Source organism: Dreissena polymorpha, chromosome 11 (genome assembly GCF_020536995.1).
Source record: "Dreissena polymorpha isolate Duluth1 chromosome 11, UMN_Dpol_1.0, whole genome shotgun sequence".
Taxonomy (NCBI): Eukaryota; Metazoa; Mollusca; class Bivalvia; order Myida; family Dreissenidae; genus Dreissena; species Dreissena polymorpha.
In genome coordinates, this window is record NC_068365.1 from 53,463,910 (window position 1) to 53,476,222 (window position 12,313).

At 35.0% G+C, this 12,313-nt stretch overlaps 1 protein-coding gene across 4 annotated transcripts in view; it reads right to left on the minus strand.

Annotated features, from left to right (window-relative positions):
• LOC127849599 (GTPase IMAP family member 7-like) overlaps positions 1-12,313 on the minus strand; it is a 97,977-nt gene that overhangs the window by 37,695 nt on the left and 47,969 nt on the right. For 2 of the 4 annotated variants that reach the window (XM_052382326.1, XM_052382327.1), the window contains exon 2: positions 7,502-7,569. The gene's annotated coding sequence lies outside the window, so the exon portion shown is untranslated. Of the gene's footprint in view, positions 1-7,501; positions 7,570-9,911; positions 10,142-10,161; positions 10,241-12,313 lie in introns of those variants that run through there. The other 2 variants (XM_052382325.1, XM_052382324.1) reach the window with 2 other exon arrangements.

Here is a 12,313-nt window from a genome sequence, read left to right on the forward strand (position 1 = left end):
GACCTAGGCGGTCGTCATTATCCCCTGGGGCCATTCCGGTAAGGGTGTTATCTGTGTAATCTTAGCGATGTTTCTGGCGATTTATACGAATACCGATTTATACAGCTGGAAAACAGAAATTTAGAGTGTGCATTTGTAAAGCATAGGGTCTATTTTTTTCAATTGCCAATTTCATGAAAATCTTATTTTTAATCGCCAGCCAGAAATTGTGATCGCCAATGGCGGTTTCGGTGATCGGTAACGCTAACGTAGGTTCACTTTTACTTAATTTGAAAACATGATGCTTTCAGTTGCATAATGAGTGGGAAATGTGAAGACGGACTTTCACAGGTACACTGGTAGAGTGGATTGTCTTAGGATGCGAGTTATCAATTTGTATAATGGTCAAGAAGTATCTCCGAAAGGGGTGGAAGAGGGGACATTTGAACTACGATCTAGCATATCATTTTTGCTTGAATGATTACGACATAACTGTCAATGCTAATGACCAGCTCAAGCCCTCGCTTTTTGTGAATCATTCTCGTGAGGTGTGACAATGTTGCAATTACCCAGACAGACATGGGTTGCGTCATTCACTTGATTGTGGATGGACCAATGTTGTAATGTATTGACCGGGTCGTACATGGGTTGTGTCATCCACTGGATGGAAAAAGGCCTTTAACCATCCAGGGATATTTTTTACCAGTGAACCACCTGCAGTTGCAATTCATGGCTTAATTTGTATAGTTGATGGATAATTTAGAAGATATCCATATAATGCGTTGGCCATACAGGATCACCTGGTGTTACCTGGATTATTAAGGAAGGATGTTTTAAAATCGTGTTATAATTTAAATTCTAATTTGTCAAGCATCTTAGTTCAAAGAATGTGCTTCAAGTGAAACTATTCTTTTACTGGTATCCACAGAAATGATAAGTTGAAACAACAAAAATCACACCACCATCAACTGTTACATTCAGAATGGGACTTTGAAATAGAAGGCAGACTGATTTCTTCAGAGCAAAATGATGAATGGTTGGAACCTCTTAATGTTGATGGCAAAATTGTTCAGACAATAGAGTGTTTAATTTAACTTGCCTGGCAAAACAACCCTTCCATTGATACTGCTTGAATCCAAAACACACTGTCAGTACTAATGTCTTTAATGTTGATCTCAGAATGCAGAAAATTTCCAGAAATTAGACAGCGATGACCATTAGATTCCTGTCAACTGTCTGTGCAATCAAATTTATGTTTGTGCTTTGGCCATTTTAATAACCAAATCTTATCAATGAACTATAATTGACAGAAATGACCATAAGATTCATGTCAAACTGTCTCTGCAATCAAATTTATGTTGGTACTTTGACCATGCTAACAACCAAATCTCACCTATGAACTCTTGTCCTAGGGAATGGTATTTATTCCTATCAACATCTGATTTTAACTAAAATTGTTAATTTTAACTAAAATTGTTAGTTCTAGACATCTGTTTCAAGTCACACTCAAATAAACCTTTAATTAAGCCAGTAATAGAACCACTTTAAAGAGTCAGTGCACATTTGTGAAACCATTTCTAAAGTTGAGCTTGGATTGTTAACATCAGAAATACAATGACAAAATGTGGAATTAATTTGTGATAATACATGTATTGTGAAATTTGTTTTTTTAATTACATTTCTGGATATATTAAAACACGTGATGAATAAAATCAAGTTTGTTCTAATTAGGAGAATGTTTTGTATTACTGTGTGAAGAAACTTATTCTGCTGCTGGATTAAACTTCTGAGACAATGTTAATGTGCTGTTAGAAAAATAGTTGATTGGTCATATTCTGTGAAAAGTGTTAACTGGATTTTAGTTGCAGTCTGATTTAGATTCCTGGTTTTGGGTGTTATGTTGCCATTCCTAGATTTATGTGTTGTGCAATTAAAAATTGTGTTTTCCAATTCTGGATTTGTTAAGTGTCAAAATTAAGGTTTTTCTAATAAGATGAATGTTTTGCATTACTGTGTTAAGCAAATTAATTCTGATGCTGGATTTAAAGTTATGAAACCATGTTGATGTGCTGTTGGGGTATAAGAGTTAATTCAAATCTGTGTATAAGTCTTCAATGGATTTCAGTTGCAGTGATAATCAGTTTCCTGGTTTTGGATGTCCGGCCTGAATTTTACGTGTGTTCAGGTGTCTGCATTTGTGTATTTTCTTGTTGATTACTTCCAATTCCTGGATTTAATGTGCATTACCATCAACGGATTTACCTATTCTTACCATCTGTGAGATTTCTAATGTGTTAAAGTGTCTGCATTTGTGTATTTTCTAGCGGATTACAGTGTATTTCAAATCCTGGAATTATGTGTCTCACCATCAACAGATTTACCTGTTCTTGCCATCCATGAAATTTCTTGTGTTTAAGTGTCTGCATATGTGTATTTTCTTATAACTTGTGGATTATATGATGTTCTCAAACTTCCTGGCCGTGCGTGGCACGATGACGACTAGATGGCCTTGGCATGCGTGGCGTGCATGGCGTGAGGACAACTAGATGGCTTGGTCGTGCGTGATGCAAGGACGACTAGATGGCTTGGTCGTGCGTGGCGCGAGGACGACTAGATGGCTTGGTCGAGCGTGGCGCGAGGAGGACTTTCCAGCTAGGTCCTTGGTTGTACGTTTTAGTCGGAGGATGGATGCTGGGACCAAAGACTTTTGTGAGACAAAGCTGTTGTGTGACTGGGAACTTTAGAGAACTTTATTGACGCTGTGGGTTGTGCATGTCGGATTTTACTATGAGTGACTAAGAAAAAACACAACTAACAATTTTGTAACAGATGGATATGAACTGTGTAATATTGAATGACACTAGATTTTGGAAAATTCACTTGTACATGGTGAATCTTTATGGATTTTTACAGTGTGTGACATTGTATATAGTCATTTGGACAAAAATTGTTTAGCATTATAATAATATTTATATAATATGTTTCTCTCAATTTATTTTAAAATTGCTTTGCTTTAGATGAAGTATCTTGAAAGATGTTGTTTTGTTTTTATCCGCAAAAGAAAATTGTATTGATTTGGTTTTGTGTTGTTGTTTTTTTATGTTGATGAAAATTGTATTGGGATAATTATTAACAGTATTTGTTAAGGGACTGTTCATGGATTTTTAAGTATTATGACTGTGTGGATGAATTTTTTCTTGAAATGGCAAAGGCCTAATCAAAAATATTTTATTTTTAAATTTATCCATATTTTTTTTCTTAGAGTAGCAACAACAAAAAATAATAATTGTAGTTTGTAAATTTCTCTGTTTTAATGTGTCTAGTAATTGCTTATTATCTTGTCGCCAGGAGGCTCCAATCCGAAAGGAGGGCTGCATGTTGCATTTTTTTAATAAGCCTATTTTGGCCATTAAATTATGTTCAAGTTGGGAGTAATGGATACTTCTGTAATCTTATTGCTGATCACACACTTTTGATAAATATCAGGTGTATAGGCCATCTCTCTTGTGAGGTGTGTGACTCGCATCTCTTACTTCTGCAGAAAGCTATAAATCATGGTCACTTCTGAGAATTCCCAGAAATTTGCATATTGCCAGAAATTTGCATACAAATTGCAAATGTCAGAAATTAGCATATTTGAATAGTATATGAAGAGGGTTTTGGGGGATTGAGGGGGAGGAATAGAACGGGGGAAACGGATGGATGTTTTAAATATATGTTGTTGAAAAGTTGTGCTTTAAAAGTGTAGTCTTATATACGTGTTATTTCTTATCATACTAGTGTATTTCTTAGTTTATTTCTTAGTGCATTTCTCGAATAAAAGTGTTAAGAGTGATTGTAAAATAAAGTTTAGAAGAAGATATTCGCCTTAGTTTGGATTTAATCGTTGTCCATGACACATCAACGTGGACTGGTGGCAGCAAAATTACAGCCGAGAAATTGGCCAAACTAATCCATGTTGTTTTGGGCCATGCTCTAACTGACAGTGGGTAGAAAACGGTTACAGAATTGACAGTTTGAAGTCATCAAAGGGAAGCCTGTCTGAAGCAATAAAGCGACAAATTTCTCGCCTACAAAATCGGCTTTATTTGTCTAGCAATCAACATGCCGAACCAATCGTGTGTTTGTTCCTCAATGGAAATCACCCAAATTTAATAATAGCACGTGCATAGATCCGCCTTCGAATCTTTTGCAGAGAACGGAGGTGGAGTTTAACAGTTGTTGAGTTCCGATTTGTCGAAATTACTCGGCCCTAAGCATTAAATCGATGAATACATTTATCAATGATTTCCGAGATATTCCGATTAGTTCCGATTTTCAAACTTTCTGTACAGTTCCTAACTATGGCGGACGCCCGTGTTGACATAATTCCTAAACACATATCGTAAATAATGGCAGTGTTTTATTGGAATATTTATACTAATAATCAGGGGTCTAGCTAGGCTCAAAATTTAGGGAGAAGTCACTTCTCCCTAAAGCCAAAATAGGGAGAAGTGGTACATGTAATATCTTTTGGAGAAATGGTACATTTGCATCATAGATCTTAGTTTTACAAAATTTTGCTTCAAAAGATAGATTCAGGGCTCAGCCTAGGTTCAAATTTGAGGGAAAAGTGAGTTCTCCTTCAGATAAAATTAAGGACAAGTGAGGCAACTAAAAAATAAAATGGTTTCTGTTCAGCGTTCAATCAACTTTTCACTTATGTTATACCCCTCATTACACCATGCCAATTATCATTAATCAGAAACAACTCTCATTTTGCACTTTTTGGGACAAAATTTACAAATAAAAACACACACACTTAAGTGTTAATGTTGTGTTATTGATGTATTAAACTGAGTTTAATTAAATTATTAAACACTTAGTTCACATGCTATTTATGTAATAACTGGTAAGCCTCATTACTGCTAAAATAATTTCTATAATAGAGACTGAAATGGATGGTAGATTTCAAAAGGCTGCATTTCATTTATAATAAGATAAGACATGTGTATAAAACCTACATTTTTCTTCTTTGTCAATGAATGATTGATTGTAAATTATGATGGCACTTTTAACATATTTTTTTCCTGTACAGGTGTATCAATTAAAACTTCAAAACAGAAATGTTCAGAATCTATTTACTTCCTTGTAAATTTTAAGCAAATTAAAAATTCATTTAAAATCTCATTTTACAGCAGAGATAACAAATAAGACCTGTAAACGAGCCCCATATGTATTGCCAATGCTAGGTTACCTCTTCCCATTTGATCATTCTTGAGTATTGTTTTAATGGGCCATTTAACTTTGCTAAATCATAGTTATTGGTAGCCAGCACAAGGCAATTAATCAAGGCATCATTTATTAACAATTTCAAGAAGTGTTATAACTCCAGACTGTTCTTTTGAATGTTCAACTTTGCATGACCTGTAAATGGGGCAACTTATGGTTGAGAATCCTCCTGTGTCAATTTTCCACTTCAAATTGATTTTAATCAGTCAATGTCTGGCACAAAGTCAATCATTGAAAGGATGAGAAGTCACTTCGCCTTCATGAAATTAATGTGCGAAATTAAGATTAACTTGGCGAAGAAATCGCCCACTTTGCCCACTCGAAAGACCCCTGTAATTATCAAATTGCAAGGTAATACTTTTTTATCTACTATAATATCGGGTTTGTTTAATATAATTAACATGTAAAACAATATAGTTTTGTCACAGACTCAGAAATAAATTTGATGAGGTCGAAAATTTACTGATGCTGATTTTCCTATTGTCTGTTAAATTTTTACCCAAAATAAATCTTGAGAAGTGCCCATTTATTTTTGCAAAGTGCCCATTCAAATTTGTAAGTGCCCACGGTTTTTTTTTCATTTATGGGGCAGTAATCTCATAAGAGAAAAAAATATCCTGATCTCTCATAATATTGGACATCGTGCTAGATTATCAAAACTCATATAACGTAAACCAGTCGGATATGGCAAATGGCCGCTTTAAGTGCAGTGTCACTTTGAAATATGGCTTTTTATAAATTAAATTTCTGGGGTCATAGGGTTTCTTTCTTTTTTTTCTATTCAAAGATTTTTTTGGATTTTTTTTTCGACCACCCGACGGACCATTTTCCACAAAAAATTGTAAACCAATAAATAAACAAGGGCTGTTTGTAAAACATGCATGCCCCCTATATGGGCTGTCAGTTGTAGTGGCAGCCTTTGTGTAAATACGTTTTTTGTCATGTGACCTTGACCTTTGACCTAGTGATCTGAAAATCAATAGGGGTCATCTGCCAGTCATGATCAATGTACCTATGAAGTTTCATGATCCTAGGCGTAAGCATTCTTGAGTTATCATCCGGAAACCATTTTACTGTTTGAAGTCACTGTGACCTTGACCTTTGACCTAGTGACCTGAAAATCAATAGGGGTCATCTGCCAGTCATGATCAATGTTCCTATGAAGTTTCATGATCCTAGGCGTAAGCTTCTTGAGTTATCATCCGGAAACCATTTTACTGTTTCGAGTCACTGTGACCTTGACCTTTGACCTAGTGACCTAAAAATCAATAGGGGTCATCTGCCAGTCATGATCAATGTACCTATGAAGTTTCATGATCCTAGGCGTCAGCATTCTTGAGTTATCGTCCGGAAACCATTTTACTGTTTCAAGTCACTGTGACCTTGACCTTTGACCTAGTGAACTGAATATAAATAAGGGTCATTTGCCAGTCATGATCAATGTACCTATCAAGTTTCATGATCCGCAGCCTAAGCATTCTTGAGTTATCATCTGGAAACCATTTTACTATTTCGAGTTACTGTAACCTTGACCTTTGACTTAGTGACCTGAAAATCAATAGGGGTCACCTGCCAGTCATGATCAATGTACATATGAAGTTTCATGATCCGAGGCCTAAGCGTTCTTGAGTTATCATCCGAAAACCATCTGGTGGACGGACGGACCAACGGACCGAAATGTGCAAAACAGTATACCCCATCTTCTTCGAATGGGGGCATAAAAAGTCGTGGCCTTGCATGTTTACTAACAGTGATTGCATTTTCAATAATTTTGACTGTTTTTAAATTGAGTGTGTGCATACAATAAAGTCATGGTCTCTTGTTTGAGGATTTTTTAAATCGTATTTAACATCAATTTTTGTATTTAAATCAATTGATATGATACAATTATATGCAAATGTCTATTTTCTTATATTTTATGAAAATTAAAAAATAACAACAGATCAAACTGTATTTAATGTATTGATGAAACCACAGTTTAATCGAAAATTGATGTCTGATTCCAACATCACATAATGATGTGTTTAGGGCAGATTTCTGGTAAAATGATGGTGTATTAATTGAATATGAATTGGCTTTATATTGATTACAAGTTATATTCTTCTTAATACGCATGGCTGTTGATATTACATTTTCAAACAATTTATTTTAATAAAACATAAGTATGATTTTAAATCAAACAAAGGTTACTTAGTTGTCTGCACATGGACCACTAAACATGTACAAGATTAAGCAAAGGAATGTATCCTACCTTGCCAACATGTGTACATTAAGTTGTTGATGGAGCTTGATCTGATGGCATGAAGTGACAGCAATGGGCTGGAAATACACAAGAAACATGGGGTCATTATAACATAGGTTATAGGCATACCTTATTGGTATTAATGCTAGTTGTATTGGAGAGCAAAGGGCAACCAGTTATCATATTATGCATTTTGGTTCCTTTATTGTCATTTATTGAACTCCAAGCTAAATATCAATACCATGCTTGTATTTAATTTTGAATGTAGGTTCAAATGCTATAGGTAACAAGAAACCATCAGAGACAGGTGATGCTCCCCAAAGGTTTTTTGTCACAATACTGCACTATATATTCAGATAAAAGGAAACGTCTTGAGGGGCATAACTTTTGACAAAATAATACGATGGATGGTTTAGCAACTTAAAAATTTCAAAGGGCCATAACTCTCTAAATAAATCATCTAACCAGAACCCACAAATAACATGCGCATCTCCTCAAGGTAGTTAAGCTTCCCATAAAGCTTCATTGAATTCCAGTTAGTTGGGGAGAAATAGCCCGGACAAGAATTGCACTATATGTACAGTTTATAGAAAATTTCAAAGGGTCGTAACTCTGTGAAAAATGATTCCGACCAGAACCGGCTGATAATATGCACATCTCCTTTTGGTAGTGAAGCTTCCCATAAAGTTTCATTGAATTCCGGTCATTAGTTGCTGAGAAATAACCCAAATAGCCCGGACAAGAATTGCACCATATTGTTGTAATCTTTAATATCTGAACTCAATTTAGACTGCTTTGTTTGATGCCATGGGGGCATGGTGGACATGTGTTATCAGAACAGGATACTATGTGGCAATCATTTCATAATAAAGACTAGTATGGTGTGTTGCTCTGCAAAGTCTGCTTGTCAAATATTTCAACAGTTGCAATAATAAATATCAATTAAATGTTAGGTCCTATCAGTGTCTTTCCACACATCCAAATATGGGAGGGTTGACAGATTTGTATGAATAGCCAGGTTCAGTGAGAAGCTGGAGGAGAGTAGAATTGAACATAAAGATGTAAAGATACAAGTAGTGTGAGAGACTGATTCATTGGTGTATATATTTATTTTATCCCTTCATCAGACGTGCATTGTCGAAATAAACCACTGTGGAATAAATTTTCCTCTATTTCGGCAGTGCTGAAATATAGCTGTCATGCGCGGCAGAGAATGATCATATTACTCGGAATCAATTATAAAGTAATCATTTTTAGTAAAATCGAATCAGATTCAACAAAACAAACAATTTGATACCAAGATGTAATATATTTTTAACACATAAAGCAACTCAAAAAGCAAAAATTATTTACAAATATTAAGTGCGCGTACTCGTGACGTCATAATTAACACGTCGTACGACACAATGCATGTTCTTTCACGCTAAAGCTGCAGTTGTTTAGTGTTCTTTTTGTTTTCATTATTACTTAAAAATCGGGGACGTAGAGGTATGATTAACAGAAAAACAGGTTAGTTACTGATCTTTTTGTCATGTATTAGGCTCGGCACGATTAAAAAATGAAACAATGTTTGCTTAAAATAACTTTGGGATTTTCTGTGTACAACTCTAGTATGATTTTCCTATTCTAAAGAAATAATTTACGAATATGAAAATTGATGGGATAAATCGAATACTAGGTCGGTGCCGAATAAAGCAAAGTTTAGTTTGCTCGGCACGGAAATCTGAACCACTCGCCAAGGCTCGTGGTTCAGATTTTCTAAGCCTTGCAAAATAAACTTTGCTTTATTCGGCACCGACCTAGTATTCTCTATATCATAGTGTGCAAATAAATTGTAGAGTGTATATACTGTGTTGTAAAGTTATGAACTCTTCCCCACCGAAAATTGTAACAATATGTACAGTTAATGGAAAATTTCAAAGGGCCATAACTCTGTGAAAAATCATCCGACCAGAACCGGCTGATAATATGCACATGTCCTCTTGGTAGTGAAGCTACCCATAAAGTTTCATTGAATTCCGGTCATTAGTTGCTGAGAAATAGCCCAGACAAAAATTGTGCACAGACGGACAGACGCACACACACATGCACGGACAGACAAAGCGGCGACTTTATGCTCCCCCCAAAATAAATTTCGGGGGGGGGGATTAAAAATTAGGGATGCAAGAGGTTACAAAAAACATTAACCAGTTGACCTTTTGCGGTAACCGGTTATTAACTGGTTAAACGAAAATCCTTTAGAAGTAAAAATTTTAAGTATACTAACTTTAAACATGTCATACCGCTTGTACATGTACTATATAGATACGAAAGTACTTTGAGATCGCTTGCGTTGAAAGCATATCATTTTCTTAATAATGTATTAAAAGAACCTCACAAGTTCCTACCGGTATATTGCAATTATCAAGAATATACTTACCACTAATATTTCCTATGTCTAGCATAAACTAAGCTGTACTATTCCTAATACACTGCCAATTATGTGTAAATATAATCGCAAGGAGAGAAACTCTATAAGAATTATTTCTTCCGTTTCAATCCTTTTCTGATAACTATTGTATTGTGTATTTTGATAAATTGTACTTGCCAAAAAGAAATGCTTCTCACTGTAAAACAGAACAGTATAACAGCGTTGTCAAGAAACTTATCTATAAATACTTGATTACCACCTGTGTGCCTTTATTGTTCCTGATCACACAATTTGCCATGGGTAGCTGATAAAGGCCTTTCCCGCTATGGTATATTGTGATGTTTGCATAAATGTTTAGATATGAATACAGTGGTTTGTGATTAATATTAACAAGAGCTGTCAGAGGACAGTGCGCTTGACTATTTGAGTGCTTGACAGTATAACGTAAGCCATCATGGAGAGGGGGGGGTATAATGTGGGTGTGTGGTCATTTTATAGATGCTCTTTTAAAAATAAGGAAAAAACAATATTTTAATTTTATTTTTTTTTTGGGGGGGGATTCTGGGGTGGGGCATGGGGGATGGTTTGGGTGGAGTGCATTGTGGTATGTCAGGTAAGTGTTGTTTTGTCAAAGTATGAATCAAATGTGATCATAAATAAAGAAGTTATGGCAATTTAAGCAAAATGTTCAATTATCTAAGTATAAAAGGGGCCATAATTCTGTCAAAATGCTTGATACAGTTGTCTGCTCTTGTTTATAGATTGGGATCATGTTGGTAAAGAAGTATGCAAAATATGAAAGCAATATGTCAAAGGACATAGAAAATATTTGAGGTGGTACGCAAACTTTAACATAGATTTATCAATAATATGCATATTCTAAGTATAAAAGGGGCAATAATTCTGTCAAAATGCTTGATACAGTTGTCTGCTCTTGTTTATAGATTGGGGTCATGTTAGTAAAGAAGTATGCAAAATATAAAAGCAATATGTCAAAGGACATAGGAAATATTTGGGGTGATACACAAACTTTAACATTTGTATGCTAACGCTAACGGGAACGCCGACGCCGGGGTGAGTAGGATAGCTCCACTGTATATTTCATACATAATAGTCGAGCTTAAAATGTGTCTATTGCATGCGCCATGCCTTGTGATGATCTGATCTGCAGTTCAAGAACAATATACAATCCTATTTACTATAAACTTGTGGAAGTATGATTAAATATGGGCTGTGCTCTATGAAAAAAAAGGGTAAAAAAATGAATGCTTGTGCGTAAGTGTTGTCCTAGATTAGCCTGTGCAGTCGGCACAGGCTTATCAGAGACGACACTTATACTTTGATGACCTTCAAATTATTAAGATGAACAGTCTGACCAAGTTTCATCCAGAGTCATAAATGTGGCCCTTAAAAGTGGTAAAACGTTTCTTTAAGCATTAGTTTAACTCTTTCAACCCTGTATTAGTTTTCTATAAGAATACTCTTCAACCTGGAATAAATTGCTTGGAACTGAGAAATACATCATATGTTCATAATTCCTTTATTTCAGCAAAAACAAAGCATTTTTACTGTAACAAACCATACATTTTCGGAAAGGTCATACATGCATCTACATAAGCAGAAAAACAATAATTTGATTTTATTCATATTCACCTGGTTTTTCAGGTGAGAAATCTAATTAACAGGTAAAAATTCAATAATTTTAAAGAATAATCATAATAAAACATCAATTCATTTCAAAATAATTTCTGTACTATTGGTATACAATATATACGAAGTGTAAAAAGATTAATGTCCTTGTTTAAAACCTTGAATTTATAACTTTAAAGGATTAATTTAGTACACAGGTAAAATGGCAGTTGCTTTAATTTCATTCATTTATAATACTCAAATACTGTAAACGTATAGAAATTCGTCGGTATGAAATTTCGTGGTTTAATAAAAAACAACTAATTCGTTGACACGTAATTTCGTGGATTTCAAATTTTGGGGGAAGATTGACAGGCATAATAATTAAACCTTTCTTAAAACAACCAGAGTAATAACGAAGAATAATCTGCTTATGTGTGTTGACAGCAAGGCTTGTGATTAATGTGCACTGAAGCATAAAAGTGTTGCCGATATTTGTCGATAAGAGTGAATAAGCGGCGATCTTGTGGGTCCCCGCTCGCTAATTGCCATCAATGTTGTTTTGACAATATTTGAAATTCTCTGCTCAATCGGTCCCCTAGTAGTAACAATTGAGTAATAAGGTCCCCAAAATACAGTTCAGGGGTGGCGAAATCTCAAAAAACTATACTTGTACACGGACAACCATTTAGGAAATTTAAATTGTCCGTTGCTGAACTACACTTGTCCGATAGTGTTTATATAAATTATACACGCATATTTCGATTAATTTAAAAGAATGT